This window comes from Typopeltis vanoorti, chromosome 14 (assembly GCF_054136105.1).
Source record: "Typopeltis vanoorti isolate ZY-2024b chromosome 14, IOZ_Tvanoo_1.0, whole genome shotgun sequence".
Lineage (NCBI taxonomy): Eukaryota > Metazoa > Arthropoda > Arachnida > Uropygi > Thelyphonidae > Typopeltis > Typopeltis vanoorti.
In genome coordinates, this window is record NC_143562.1 from 102,270,560 (window position 1) to 102,286,912 (window position 16,353).

At 32.5% G+C, this 16,353-nt stretch overlaps 1 protein-coding gene across 1 annotated transcript in view; it reads left to right on the forward strand.

Annotated features, from left to right (window-relative positions):
* Positions 1 to 4,913: 4,913 nt before the first annotated feature.
* LOC150099808 (uncharacterized) overlaps positions 4,914 to 16,353 on the forward strand; it is a 187,878-nt gene continuing 176,438 nt past the window's right edge. Inside the window, exon 1 of the mRNA XM_090404516.1 lies at positions 4,914 to 4,947. The gene's annotated coding sequence lies outside the window, so the exon portion shown is untranslated. The remainder of the gene's footprint in view (positions 4,948 to 16,353) is intronic.

The following is a 16,353-nucleotide window of genomic DNA, read 5'->3' on the forward strand; positions in this document are numbered from 1 at the left end:
TACGACCTTCTTGCAAAAGGCATCTTGGAAAATGTAATGAGGAGTGTTGAGGTGAAAAGTTGTTGTAGATGGTTTCAGTTGTGGTTCAGTGATATATAGCCACGGTGGCCAAACTGCAGCTTGCTAACCGCATGTGGTTCTTCTTAAGTTTTATTGCAGCTCAACTAACAATTATTATTATTATTACCTTGTCAGAAAATTTAAAAAGATACATTAAAAGATACAAAAGAATCAACTGACATTACAGACCAACCACAATTAGAAATTTTTATTCGTTTCGTTCTTGAGGACGGAGTGATGCCAGAAGAATTATTAGATTTAATAGCATTAAAAGACAGTACTTGTGGCGTTGATATTAAGGAAGCTTTTGATGTTGCCCTTAAAAATATTCCAAAAAGTAAATTTGTGGCTCTTAACATTAACAAAAAGTAAATTTGTGGTAATTAGTAATAGCTTGGCCCAGCTATCTCTGATTGGGTACCAGTGGAGATTGAACTGCCCACTCAGTCTCCATAAAGTTAGATAGGGCTAAAAACGGCCTCGTCTACTCCCTGTATATACGGGAATAAAAAGGCATTAGCTGATTTTTTTTTAAACTTGTGGCCCTTAACAATTTCTAGTAGGTAACTATGGCTCTTGCTGCAAAAACCCTGGCCACCCCATTCAGTTTCAATGAGTCTAGGTGATGGTGCACTTAAATGATATTTAATTATTACCCTGATGTCTGTGTGAAGTCAATATGGAAGATTTTTTACTCTTAGGAATTCTGAGGTTTGTTGATTTTGTGTGTGTGTGTGTGTGTGTGTGTGTGTGTGTGTGTGTGTGTGTGTGTGTGTGTGTGTGTGTGTGTGTGTGTGTGTGTGTGTGTGTGTGTGTGTGTGTGTGTGTGTGTGTGTGTGTGTGTGTGTGTGTGTGTGTGTGTGTGTGTGTGTGTGTGTGTGTGTGTGTGTGTGTGTTTTCTTTTTTTGCATTTCTAAAAAGCTCTGATGTTTTTTAAGATCTTTTTGCGATTTTTTACTCTTAGGAATTCTGAGGTTTGTTGATTTTGTGTGTGCGCGTGTGCGTGTGTGTGTGTGTGTGTGTGTGTGTGTGTGTGTGTGTGTGTGTGTGTGTGTGTGTGTGTGTGTGTGTGTGTGTGTGTGTGTGTGTGTGTGTGTGGTTTTTTTTTGCATTTCTAAAGAGCTCTGATGTTTTTAAGATCTCTTTTTTGTATGCGATTTTTTTTTAGACACAGTGACCCTTAGATATTTTGTATAGCTGATCATGGTCATGAGGAAAAATGGAATGGGAAAATTAAAGAGTGGGAGATATGAGGCGAGGAAGTAAGACTCACAAGTTCCCTGTCTGTCTTAGGGAGTAACTATATTTCAATCCAAGCTTGGCATCGGACAGTCAGATGCTTACTTGGACTCCCTCCAAGCACAATTCGCCAATTGATCGGAAAGCCTTCTGTAGAGTTGGCTCTAGGTTCGGTCTCGTGTACTACCTAGTGGCAGGCCTGCGGAAACTGTTTTTTAGAAGTACCCTCGAATGGAGGAGATACTAGTTCCCGTTTAAGAGATTTGTAGGAAGTGATCACGAGCTGGAGTCCTTCACCCATATTACATTTAGAAAAAAAACATGTGGAAATGAAACCAGAAACTCTACTCTAGAGACGAGTAAGAGTAGGGATTTTTATTTATATATATTTCATAGATACTGTGCACACACGCACAGCTCATCATACCTAGACTTAAACGCAGTCATTATCCCTGCACTCACCACACTCTCAGACAATGCATTCCACTCTCACTCCACTCTCAATGCAAAAAATATATTCACCCCCTTGCTCACACCCGCGTTATACAGCTTACAGATATCGCTTCTTGTTCTCTTCCTGTCTCCATATGTTCTATGAAAAATCTTACGCTAATCTTGTAATTACCCTTTACCAACTATACGTCTCGAATATGTCTCCCCTCTTCCTTCTATCCACTAGATTGTAATATGAATTCTCTCAATCTGTCCTCATATTCCCCATTCCAGAGACCAAAAGCCAACTTAGTCAATGGTCTCTGAACCATCTTCAACATCTCATCATCCTTTTCAAAACCTGGTGACCCAAAATGTATATAGTAATAAACATGTGGCCTTATCAAAGTGTTGTACAATGGAATCAAAACACAAGTCAATGTTCTCCAAATCATTCCCGTAATCCACTGTGTTATCCTCACAATTTAGTAAGTTGTCCACAAAACGCCCACTATCACTGTATGTCTTGATTAAAAAAAAAAAAACATCTTTATTTCCATGTAGTGAGTATGGCAAGTCCGTATGTCTTAATAGGAGCGCTTATGTTAATGTGATCCGCAGGATCGTCACCAGATTAGATTGCACCCTGAGGCAAACAGTTAAATATCACTTGTGATGGATTACAGACAAAAATATAAGAAAATCTCCAATTGCTGATTTGTTTTTATTACAAGAGAAACATTAATGCAAAACGATTACATAATAATATTAATTAAATGTTTCTCCAGATAGATATTATTATTATTATTATTATTATTATTATTATTATTATTATTATGGGAAACTTCAAAAAAAATAGGGCTAAATGGCCTTGCCTACTCCCGTATACGGGAATAAAAAGGCGTTAGCTGATTTTTATTTTTTTTTGGGAAACTTCAAGGAGTCCTTGGACTCATAGAGGGAGGCTCTAACATCATGTCAAGATCAACTATTCAACAGTCACACAGAATCTATCATACTTCGCCTTGAACTCATTCACAGTCATGGCGCCGAAACAGACTCTGGCAGCTTATTCCACTCATTCTTCACTCTCCAAGTAAAAAACCTAGCTCTAACACCCTTGCTAACCACACTCTTGCCCAGTTTCCATGCATGGCCCCCTAGACCTCCCATCACCAGTCCTGATCTCAAAAATATACTCTAAATTAATCTTATAGAAACCCTTCAGTAATTTGAATGTCTCAATGATATCATCCCTTTTCCACCTATCAATCAATTTTTGCAACCCACAAATCTTCAACCTCTTCTCATAAGGTTCATTCCATATCATCTTGGTCTCTCATGTCTGGATCCTCTTCACCTCTTCCCCATCAAGAAGAAACCCTGGCGCCCAAATCTGCAACAGCAGTCTTGGAACCTCCTTTATGGAGTGGAACAATTCCCCCCCCCCTTTCCCCCCTCGGGAAGAAACCAAACCCAAGACTCAAATTAAACAAAGTGGTCAAGGGCGCTGACAATTCTTTAGCCGCTTCACGTACGACACGAGCTGGTATGCCATCCAATCCCACAGATATATTCTCATTAAGGATTTGTAATAGACTATGCACCTCCACTTAATTCACCAGAATTCCCGTATAAGTTGTTGGTTCCTTCATTCCTGCAATATCACCACCTGGATGTGGAATGTGCCTTCGACGGCACATTCCACTTCCGCTGAGCTACACAAGCGGTTCTCTAGAAGAGTATTGGTGGGTTAATGTTATTCTGTTTTCCATCTGTGTGTGTGTATGTGTCTGAAGTGGCGAATTTTATACATTTATATACAGATCTAAGATTTGTATAAAGCAATAAAGAAAAGTTCTCGGCCTAACAATGAAAAAAACGAATTTATAAGTTCAAAATTATTTTTATTTTTTAATGTAATCTCCCTTAAGCCTAATACATTTATTCCAGCGATGCTCCACGCCATTATCCCGTCCATATAGTGGTTCTCAATGAGATCTGCAAAATAAATACCCCTCTACAGCAATCACCTCTTGATTTGAAGAAAAACGTTGATCACAGAGGAACAGTTTTAGTTTTAGGAAGAGATAGAAGTCAGAGGGTGCCAAATCTGGAGAATAGGGTGGATGTTCCATCAATTCATAGTGCAGATCCCTTAATTTTCCCATTGTCAAACCACCTTTATGGGCAGGATCATTGTCTTGATGAAAGATGTTTTTATCTTCTTTTTTTCTGCAAACCGGGTATTTTCTCACGAATTTTTTCGTCTAGTCTGGTTAAAAGATCAGAATAATATTCCCCGGTTATTGTTTTACCCTTTTCAAGATAATTAATAAACAAAATGCCTTTAGCATACCAAAACACCGATGCCATGACATTTCTTGCTGATGGAATCGACTTTGGCGCTGAACAACTGGCTTCTCTCCACTGTTTTAACTGCTGTTTGGATTCTGGTATGTACTGGTGAATCCAAGTCTCATCCATAATAAATCGACACACAAAACAGTTTTATTCTTGTTAAAACGCTCCAAGCACTGTTCAGAGATTTTCATGCTAGTGCGTTTTTTATCTGCTGTGAGCAATCGCGGCATCCATCTTGCGCAAATTTTTTTCTTTTTCAATTTTTCATGCCAAATATATCATGCACGTTCTTTTGAAATGCCTATAGTGTCAGTAATTTCACGCACTTTGACTCACTGATACTGATCATCCAATACCATATCGTGCACTTTTTGGATGTTCTTCACGTGGATCATCTTCAAGATTGGTACGGCCACGTTTAAACTTGGCAGCCCGTTTCTTAATTGTCGAAAATGAAGGAGAAGAGCCCATATACTTTTATCAATTTCGAATGAATTTCTTTTGACGTTAAACCTTTTACAAAGAATTTTATTACCACACGATACTCAGTTTTCAAGGGATACAGACAACACTTTTGCTTCAGACAGATTTATAAAACAACTACTTAATAGGATGGCTTGCAATTTCACATGAATGCTTATGAAAAAAAAAGGATATCTTGCCGATAGTGTTCCGCCTATGGTCGAGTCCGAGAACTTTTCGGACTACCTAGTAAGTTTAGGTCATGATAATGTTGTATTTGTTATAGTAAACATGCCAAAAATTGAAGCTTCGGATATTTAGAGGGCGCATCGGTCGTATAAACAAAGGGCGGCATGCTTTCTGTTTTTATTTGTCTCACCCGTATTGGAAGTAAGCTATTTTGTTTAATATTCTACCTCAAAATATTATTAGGATGTTACTTACTACACAGACACACACAAACAAAAAAAAAAAAAAAAAAAAAATCACTGCTACCCAGAAATATGTGTTATTTAAAGTTGTATAAATTAATAATTAGTTTAGTCACTGCTTATCGAAAAGTTTCGCCATTCTTCGTGATGAAGAGGAGCAGGTTATTTAAATAAATGAACCTTAATGAATAAATTTAGTTTTTAAATATTGACAGAATATCTATAGAAACCGGTTCCCTCGATCTTCGGGATGGAATATATATAGTTCTGTCCGTTACCGCGTAGGGCCGGCTCAAAATTGCCAGCAGCATTTTTTAAGCACACTTGGAAATTTTTCAGTTCGGAGCCTGTATAGCTTACTCTGTTTCGACAATGACCTTTGGTTTATAAATACCTTGGTTGTATCCCGTCTAGTATGCGAAGAATTGTTTCAGTTGAAGATAAATTAGCCGGTCCCATACAGAGTTTGTTGATTTTTCATTCCCCATAAGTGGGCCAGAAGAAGCAGATGCAATATTCTGAATTTATTTTCTACTGACATGCAGCATATTCAGAATCACTGCTGGAAAAAAAAAAAAAAAGTAACCCCGAACTTTTTTTAAGGCTATCTCATAAAGAGACAGCAAACAGTTCCCTCCAGGAAACTCAGTTTCTTGATTCTGGCAAACTGGCTAAAAAGTACATGCACTTAATAAACATAAAACACAGTTTTAATAACCTAGTTGCTTCAGGCCATAGTTATAAACAGTACCACCACTACTATAAGCAATATTGAAAAAGAGTAAAAATTTTTCATTATTCTTCAGGCGTCTGTTTTTTTATTATTTATTTTATTTATTTTTCAAGTTAATTTTACGTTTAAAGACATTGTATTGGTGGCATTTCTCCAGTTTTATAGAACATACTTTAGTATTTAATTTTTATATTAATGATGGATAAATAAGTGAGAGTGTTATGCAGTTTTTTTCTCATGATCCAAAACTGGGGAGCACAATAATTGATAAATGTCATATATCTTAAGGATGCTTAAAATAAATTGGCATTGTGGGTGAAGAATAATGATTGTCAATTTAATGTTGCAAAATGTAAAGTTATACACATTGGGTTCAAAAGGTTACCGTGTATCACATTGATTGTACTGGATTGTAGGAAATTAATTAGGTTAGGCACTAAGGAATAATGGTGGATGAAGATTTGAGGTTCAAAGGTTATATCGCAAATGTTTGTAAAGCAGTTCAAAGGGTGTTGGATGTTATTATATGTAGGTTATTATATAGGATAAGAGTTGGCTGCATCTTGACTACTGTGAACAGATTTGGAAATCAAGAGTTTCTTGGGGATCATGAGAGAGTGGAGAAGATTCAGAGATGAATGATCAAGTCTGTGGTAAGAATAGGTTGAGGGTGCGTGGGTGCAAAGTTTAGTTTATATGTGGAAAAAGAGGGGGACATGAAATTATTAAATGTGTTCTGTAAGATTGGCACAAAGGAAATTTTTCAATACTTGGCAAATAGAGAGAGCTGGGGCGGAGTCACCTGTGGAAGTTGTGTAAGAGTGTGTGGACTAGATTTTTTCTGTTAAGAGTGGCAAGTGAGTTCAATGGATTGTCAGAAATAATTGTGACTGCTCTGACAGTGAATGAGTATTAGGAGAGGTATGATAGGCATTGTGTATGTAAAGATTAGTGTTGGTCTTCTTCCAATGAGTCTTCAGACTCCATGAAAATACCCATAGAATTACATGTGGTATCCTGTCAAAGGCCTTTGCAAAGTCCAGCAGTATCACTGTAAACTCATTACCTTTATCCAACTCAGTTGTCAATGTATTATAAAATGTGAGCAAGTTACTGAGCATGATCTACTGTTGAAAAAAACCATGGTGTCTCCATACAGTATCCCATTTCCATCTATCCATTCCTGTATTTTCTCTTGACCAACACTCTGACAATGACTCCTGATATGCTGATCAGTCGGTAATTTGTTACAATAAAATAAAAATTTTATTCTAGAGAGCCTCTAGAATAAAACATTTAAGTTATTTAGGCTCTACTTTTTTGAAGATAACAAATTATATATAGATAATAGAATAAGTAAAGTAATAGGCAGAGTGCCAGTTGATTAAATTTTGAAATAAGATAGAATTGGCTAAAACGTTAAATTAGCATTGAAAAGTTTGTTGATGAAGGGATAACTGTGTGGTATTCATTTAAATAGAGATATACATTTAAGTACAGTTAAATATGTAATCAACTAAGGCAAAGTATAGCACAAATAATTAGGTACACGTCATTAACTATTTTCAGTTAAATATTTATTCTGGCTTAACATGTAACTCTAAATAGCAGGGAACAAAACAGTCTTCGAAAGTTTTAACTCACAGAGCTAAGATTTGGGTTAGAAATAAAATAGTTGATCAAAGACTAGAAACTAGAGAGAGATGTGAGAAGTCAGAAAAATTAGGGGAGTGAACACATGGCATGTGGCAGAATCATTAAAAATGAAAATGGTATAAAAAAACTTTATGTTGACATTATTCACATTGAAGAATGTTTGAGCAGAGCTAATCTAAGGTGACGTACTAACATAAACAAAATGGATGATGAAGTGTTATCAAAAGTCATTTAATGGTGAGAAAATGACCTAGAGGAAGACTATATACAGACTATAACATTAATACTCATTTGCATAAAGAAAGTAAAATTACAAACTTTTTTTTGTTTATCATTTCTATTACAAATTTATATGATTAATTGCATAACACTTATTCATTTTGGAATAGTTAATTAAATAGTTTTTTTTTTCAAAAATTTGATTTCGGTAGTTGGCTAGTTCTTCTTGAAGATGTTTCTTATACTTAGTCATGAATATGCATTCATTTTGATCAACTATGGAAACTACCACTATGTTAAGAATAATAACTTTAAATTGAAAAAAATAATGTAATACGGAACAATGTGTATGCACATATTCCACAATGCATGTTGTAACACAGTTTTGTTGCAAGTTGTTATTCTTCGTGTTATCAAAAGTCATTTAATGGTGGGGAAGACATATACAGAGTATAACATCAATACTCATTTGCATAAAGAAAGTAAAATTACAAACTTTTTTTGTTATCATTTCTATTACAAATTTAACCTGGTTAATTGCATAATGCTTATTCATTTTGGAATAGTTAATTAAATAGTTTTTTTTTTCTTTTCTTTTTTTCAAAAATTTGATTTCAGTAGTTGGCTAGTTCTTGAAGATGTTTCTTATACATCTTATAAATATGCATTATGTAATATGCATTCATTTTGATAAACTATAAGACTACCACTATGTTAAGAATAATAACTTTAAACTGAAAAAAATAATGTAATATGGAACAATGTTTATGCACACATTCCACATTATACAACGTATGTTGTAACTCAGTTTTGTTGCAACTTGTTATTCTTCATGTTATAAAGCAGTGGCTTGTAGCCTATAGTTAGTTGTTGCACTTCTTGAGTCAAAAACACTGAATACATAAATTAAAATATATATCTTAAACATTTTATTTTTACTCAGTGATGTCACAAAAACCCTCAGAAAACAAGTCACTATATTAAGAGCTTCGCTACTAAAGTGTCGCAAAGTGAAATAGCCGAGTATGGAATATCACAGTTGTAAATTCAAAAATAAGTTTACTTATACACTAGTTACTGTAAAGTATTTGCATTTTTATGTTTTTCTAATTTAAGAAATGAAAAGTATAAAAAATTTATTTATTTATGCTATAAATTTACTGATATATCATTCATCTGTATGAAAGATAGTTATACAGCCAACACGTGTTTTTGGCACCATGGCAACTCTCCACCCATGCTCCTTTTAAGAATTTTGAAGAATTTACTTTGAAGAAATCACTGTGCAGTTAAGTATTACTGTCTGTATAAGATTGCAAGTATTGGACACCTGATAACATTATCAATTTGGAAAAAAATTGTTGATAGGAAGATAATATTTTGTAGTACTATTATAGTATCCTACATACATCTTGAGGATACATACAGCATCAGGAATTGATAATATGACAATATTGGGAAATTTTTGTCTCATATTAATGTGGAAGACAAAGTTTTATCTTATATCAATGGCCCTGTTGCCATGTAAAACATTGCAAAGTTGTGTAAAAATGTTATACCTTAATTGCTATATTTTTGCACTTAATGTATGTTATTTTTAAAAGAAACTAGCAGTTTCATTTTTCAACTTCAGTAATTTATTATATTTCAGTTTATGTACTAAATTTTGATTTTTTCTGAAGGAACAGAGTCTTCCACATTAATATGAGACAAAAATTTCCCAATATGACAATATTGGGAAATTTTTGTCTCATATTAATGTGGAAGACAAAAGTTTTGTCTTATATCAATGGTTCTGTTGCCATGTAAAACATTGCAAAGTTGTGTAAAAATGTTATACATTAATTGCTATATTTTTGCACTTAATGTATGTTATTTTTAAAAGAAACTAGCAGTTTCATTTTTCAACTTTAGTAATTTATTATATTTCAGTTTATGTACTAAATTTTGATTTTTTCTGAAGGAACAGAGTAATGTGTTATGTTTTGGAAAACAGAATCATATTAGAAAGAAAGAAATTTTATGCATTTCATTCAAAATATTATGGCCACTTCCATTCTTTCAGAGTTGGCTCTTTCATCCCACTTGATGGATGGGACTCATATCATAGTGAAAGCCAGTATACATGATACTAGTATCAGGGCCACATTTATACTTTTGGAGGCCCAAGGCACAACATCATTATGAGGCCCTCAAAAATTAGCATTTTTTTTAGTTTATTGAAAATAAAAGTCAACATTTCCATAATAACTCATTTTAATAACACAATACAATTGGTATACATATATTTGCATTTTAAAAAAAAGTATAAAAATAAATCAGTTCAAATTTAAATAAAAAAATTAATAACTAAAAGGTTTTTTTTCTGGCTTTTGTTTTAGCAAATATATCTATAATTTCATCATAATTGATCGAGTCCATTACATCTGATTCAATGCATAATAATGACAGGTCACTTGTTTTATTTTGGTGCAAGTTGCTTCTTAAATAATTTTTTATTCGTTTCAACACTGAAAATGAGCATTCAGCACTTCCATTTGAAATAGGCATCGTCAAAAATATTTTTAAAATTGTTTTTACATTCGGAAAAGTAGACCTTAACCCATCGTTTATAAATTTGTACATATTTTTAATTGAACAATTTTCTTCCTTTATCATTATTAAAAATTGCTTAACTTCATCAGTAAATTTTTCTGGATCAATATCAGTCTCATAAGTTTGTAAAATTTTATCAATAATAGTCTTGTACTTGTCTTGATCTATATCTTCCTTCAAAAAAATGACAAACATATCTAATATATCGAAATAGCTTTTTGTTCTTTCATTAATATCCAAAATTAGTTTATCGCAAATGACATTAAAAGTGTTCACGATGAAATTTTGTTTCCCATGTAATATAATCTCATTGTTAGATTGTGAAACTTCGTCACTCATTTTTTTTTCATTTTTTAACTCTTTTCTTTTCATCTTTAAATTTTGTCTCATGTGTTAATAAATTCACTTCTTCATTTACAGCAGCAAAACTATTTCTTATATCTAAAATAAAACCAACTAAAAAGTGTAACAAATTATTAGCTAAAAACAAATCCATATCGGGATCTTGTAGAGATTTACTAGTAGCATTTATTCGTTGTAAAATTTTGTCCCACATAACTGTTAAAATTGCTGTTTCTGGTTTGTCAAAATGTTTAGCCAATGATGAGCTCTCTAATTTAGAAATAGGTTTTTCATGAGGAGAAATGGATAGTTCAAGTAATGCATCTTTAATTTATTTATATCCACGTTTCAAAGCCAATATAGCGTCAGCTCTTGCGACCCACCTCGTTTCACTTAGTCTTTTAACTGTTAAAGATTTTTTTTCTAAATGTTTAAGGAGTATACCCCATCTTCTTGTTGAAGATGAAAAGTAATTATATACATTTTGAATTAAACAAAAATATTGCACTGCTTCTGGACAAGATTCTGCGGCATAGTTGCCAATTAAATTTAAAGAATGACTAGAGCACGGTATATAATGTGCAGAGGGACTACGTTTTTTCAGCCTAGCTTGTAAACCTGTATAGATACCTTTCATATTGGCAGCGTTATCATAGCTTTGCCATCTGCACATTTTTATATTCAAAGATAATTCGTCTAATTTTTTTAATACTATCTCTTCTAAATATAAGGAATTGTGTTGTGTAATTCTGATGAACCCGATAAATGTTTCTCTAATGTCAGAATTTGTGGCAACATACCTAAATATCATAGCTAATTGGTTATTATGGGCAGTGTCTGGTGTTGAATCGAGTATTATTGCAAAATAAGCAGCTTCCTTAATTTCTGATATTAATATTTCTCTTGTTTTTTTAGCTATTAACGCTATGAATTCATCACAAGTATGGTAAGAAAGATAATTTGATCTGCCAGAACCACAGTTGGCGTACATTTTCATGTGATGTTTTAAAAAATCATCAAATTCACTTAAATAATGTAAACACGATAAATAATTTCCACAAGAATCAGAAAAAATATCATTTGTATTTCCTCTAAATGCTAGCCCTAGTTTACTCAGTAACTTAATGGTAGCTATTATTCTTTTTAAAACCTCTCCAATAATTTTCTTCAGATTGTATTTGTTTGATCAATTCAGAATCAATTCGACTATTTACAGAACTTGATTTTCTTTTGCAATATGTGCACATTGCTCGTATATGCTCAGTAGAATGCTCATGTTCAGATAAGGTTCGTGTTTATATTTCCCCAGTCATTAAAACCCTTCATTTAGCTATTATTTGACTTAGAAAACAATCTACAAACAAAACAGTAAATTGCTTTGCTGGTTTCTGAAAAAATTAGCCACTCTCGTTTCTCCTTTGTTCCATTCGCCTTTTTACAGTAAAAATGTGATTCATTTACATTTCTGACATATATTCTATTGCGTTCTGTGTATTCTTTTTTTAAATTTTCGATTTTACCAACATTCTGGGGCATATTTATTAAAATATGCTCGATAAACTGTTCATTAATAGTAAGTGGCCACACTGCTATATCGGTAGGATAAGAGATAGCTGGCTTGCTGGTAAGTACAGACTCCGATTGAAAATTTTCTTTAGAATCCTTTTGATTTGTTTCATTTACTTCTTTCTCTCCTATGTTTTCTACATCATTTTGGTGTTCTTCATTTTCACTTTCATCTCCTCCTGATAATGATACCAATGTTTCGTTTTCATTCTGAGAACTGTGAAGTACAACTTCAGTTATACGAAATTCTTCATTTTCAGAACGAAAGAAAGACAAAATTGTCCCCTTTTGACCATTTAGCTGTTTTTCATTTTCTCTAAGTCGTTTTCTTTTACTAGCTCCGGATTCAAATTTTTCTTGGCATCATTATGTGAATTAATCTATCAAAAGCGAAATAAATATTTATTAAATCCAAAATAAACTATAAATAAAATAAATAATTACGTTAAAAGCTTAAAAAATACAAAAATAGAAACACTAGTATCTTGGTTTTGTTAAAATAAATGAGTATCAGTAAAATAAGATTAATAATTAATTGAATAATATATTCTTATCTTTATATTAATATATTCTTAAAAAATGAACTGAAAAATCAATTTAATTTATAAATAATAATAAACTTGAAATTCAAATGCTCTATTTATGTGATATAGAAACTGCTCTTACCCAAATAATTAATACAAATATCAGCAGCACACAAAAAAACCTCTGTTGTCACTGGAACGTGTTTCAAAATGCCTCCCAAATGGCCTGGAAGTCTATAGACGTAGCTAAATCTGGATATGATTCAGCCCACCTGTTGAAAGAACCGGGATAAGAAGTGCAATTTGACTGTCATGTCCATTAGAAGGTGTGATAAACCCTCACACTGAAGAAAACGGTTAATCGGATTATCTCACTTTCGTAGCTGCCTCTCACTTGCCTATAACAAGAAACACACATTATAACGAATAGAGAAATCTTGTCAGAAAAATTATTCACCAAGATTCTAATATCAGCAGACATAACATTTTCTTCTAGATTAGATATCTAAACTGGTAATTAATTTACAGAATTCACAACGCATATGAAGTATATTAATTAAAGATACTTTAATGAATCACTTATATATTTCGGCAATGTCACATTGCCATCTTCGGGAACATAAAGATATGGTATGTGCACTAAGGAACTAACAAAGCAAATGAGGAAGAAAGTAATAAACTAATTCTGTTCCTAAAGTCCTAATGATGCCCTCTTGTGGGCTAATTTGGTAGTCTTGGCCGTTGGGCTGAAGTTCTCATAATGAAAGTCTCCCAAATTTGGGGCAGTTTCATGCACCCATTTGTTGAGGTTAGAACAAAAATATCTAATACAAAATGAACAAAATGAACAAAAATATCTAATACAAAATATACATAGACAAACAAGGCTATTTTTTACAACATTCTTATGGGACTTGACCTAAAAAATGTTCCTAACCTCAACAAATTTGGGTGCATGAAACTGCCCCAAATTTGGGAGACTTTCATTATGAGAACTTTAGCCCAACGGCCAAGACTACCAAATTAGCCCGCAAGAGGGCACCATTAGGACTTTAAGAACAGAATTAGTTTATTACTTTCTTCCTCATTTGCTTTGTTAGTTCCTTAGTGCACATACCATATCTTTATGTTCCCGAAGATGGCAATGTGACATTGCCGAAATATATAAGTGATTCATTAAAGTATCTTTAATTAATATACTTCATATGCGTTGTGAATTCTGTAAATTAATTACCAGTTATGTCTAACCAACGTATAAGTCTTACTACTAGATATCTAAAGTAACTGAACCTTTGCTACTATTTTACACTAAAATGAATGGGTATGTTCCCCAAGTGATTTAAGTTTGTAACAGTTGTCTTGCAAACGATTTATGAAATAAATTCTCTGAAATATCCGCAAATTAATTGGGTCTATACCCCCCCCCCCTCAAAAAAAAAGAAGATTATGAAACGCATATGCACCTTTTCTTTGAAAATAATTCAAATCCTCTTTTTCAAGATAATTGTATGAAATAATTTCTAATTTTTCGATAATAAAAGTGAAATTGATTATTACAAATTAAGAAATTATTTTGGCATAAATAATGTATAAGCATGTAAACGAAATGTCAGTATTTCTGTTAGGATATCTGTAATCAACAATCGAAAAGAAAACAAGACATTCTTGATGTATTCTGCACTACAGCTTGAGGTAATTTAGTATGACTTTAGTGTTCTCCCCTTTCTTTCTCAATAGCTGAAAGTAATAATCCTTCAGCTTTTCCTCCAGCTAAGAGGATATTACCAAGTATTTATAAGGTGTAGATTATTTCAGAAATAGCTTCCAGCAGCAGAAGAAGTAATATTTAGATTTTTTTAAAGAAAAACAAACAAAAATAATACTACTGAACTTTCTTTTGTGTGGTATGCATATAAACAATTTTGCATGGTGAAAATATAGCATATTATTTCTAAAATTTCACATAATTTCAGCAGACAATAGAACAGCTGGTTTTAGATTGCAAATAAATAGTACAGAATTAGAAGCTTCACGGTACAATCTGATTGCCGTAGATTTTGAATACTGTCTAGACAAGCTTACAAACCTGTAGAAATTTACAGTAGTTATGCAAATGAGTTCCAGGAGAGGATGGGGGGGGGGCATTAGAAAGTCTTCAAAATGAGCAAAAAATTTGAATCATTCCGTATATGATATTTTTCATATTATATTTTCAACATATCTACAAGGATATGCACTGGATATTATCGTAATATGCATAATACAAATAAATAAAAGATGAAGGCGAAGAATCACTGCTAAAATATCATTGGATATAAATTTTTGATACCAAAAAGACTAACAATTGGAAACCGAGTAATGCAATTTAGCATTTTAACATTTTTTTAATTTTTTTATTTTGTCTTTATGAATAACAAAAAATCGTTTCTAAAACTGAAATGTGGTGATCCATATAATGCTATTTGGCTAGAAACAAAAGCAAAAGGACATATTTATTTCAATAAATATTATTTAAAAATATAAATATTTGACATAATATTTTCGATAAACATTAAAGAAGTATAAACAGTTAATTTCCAAAGGGCTATTTACAAAAATATCTAATACAAAATATACATAGACAAACAAGGCTATTTTTTACAACATTCTTATGGGACTTGACCTAAGTAAAAAAAATCGATGTAATGGGCTTTGGAATATTTAAGCTACAATCGAGTTTTTACAATATTGATAAGAATAATAGTCTAAAAATCCAGGTAGTCCAGCGGAAACCATCTGTGACAAAATGAAACTAGTTTATTTATTTAAAACCACAAAAATACAAATTTATTAAGTATATCTTTATAGAGTTCATAATTAAAAGGACTCTAATAATAATAATAATAGATTTCTACAGATGTGTCTCATCTTGTTTTGGTGTTATCAAAATTATCAAGTTCTTCAAATGCAGCACTTTTTACAACAAAACTGGCTAAGTTATGTTGAATATATCTGTTCACAAATATACTCAAAATCCCTTTGACCTTATTAAAAGGAAGAATGCTGATGAAACTTCATCAGCATTCTATCTGTTAAAATGCAATTACCCTCCCCTCCCTGCAGTTAACGAATTATTGTAATTATGTGCATTGTATTTCTTGAATTGACCCTTTTTTTGCTGCACAATTTACTTATTGTGTCTCTTCCCAAATAAAAACGAATTTCACATGTGCAAAAATAAATGATCAAAATGTTTGTTTGCATTGGAAATATTATGACAAACATTTATATTTTTTAAATAACATTTATTAAAATAAATATGACATTTTGCTTCCTTTCCTTGCAAAATAAGATTATATGGGTCGCACATTTCAATTTTAGGAACGATTTTTTTAATTTTTTTTATGAACAACAAATGGTGTTAAACTGCATTACTCTGGGTTTCCGATGTGAGTCTTTAATTTATATCCAGTGGTATTTTATCAGAGATTCTACGCCTTTGTCTTTTGCTTAAAACTGCAACAGTATACTTAGGAAAAATAACGATTTCAAACAAAAAGAAAGTGCGCACATGTTATCTATCAGTATTTGTGTATGTGTGGTGATAATTTTGGGAGGGGGGGTTAGTCATTAAAGGCGAATTAATTTTGTTATGAAAATTTTGGAAATAAAATTTCATTTTGATGCATGCACCTACACATGTTTCAAAAGATAAACTGTAGGGAAAATATCACTACTTCAAAACTACTGT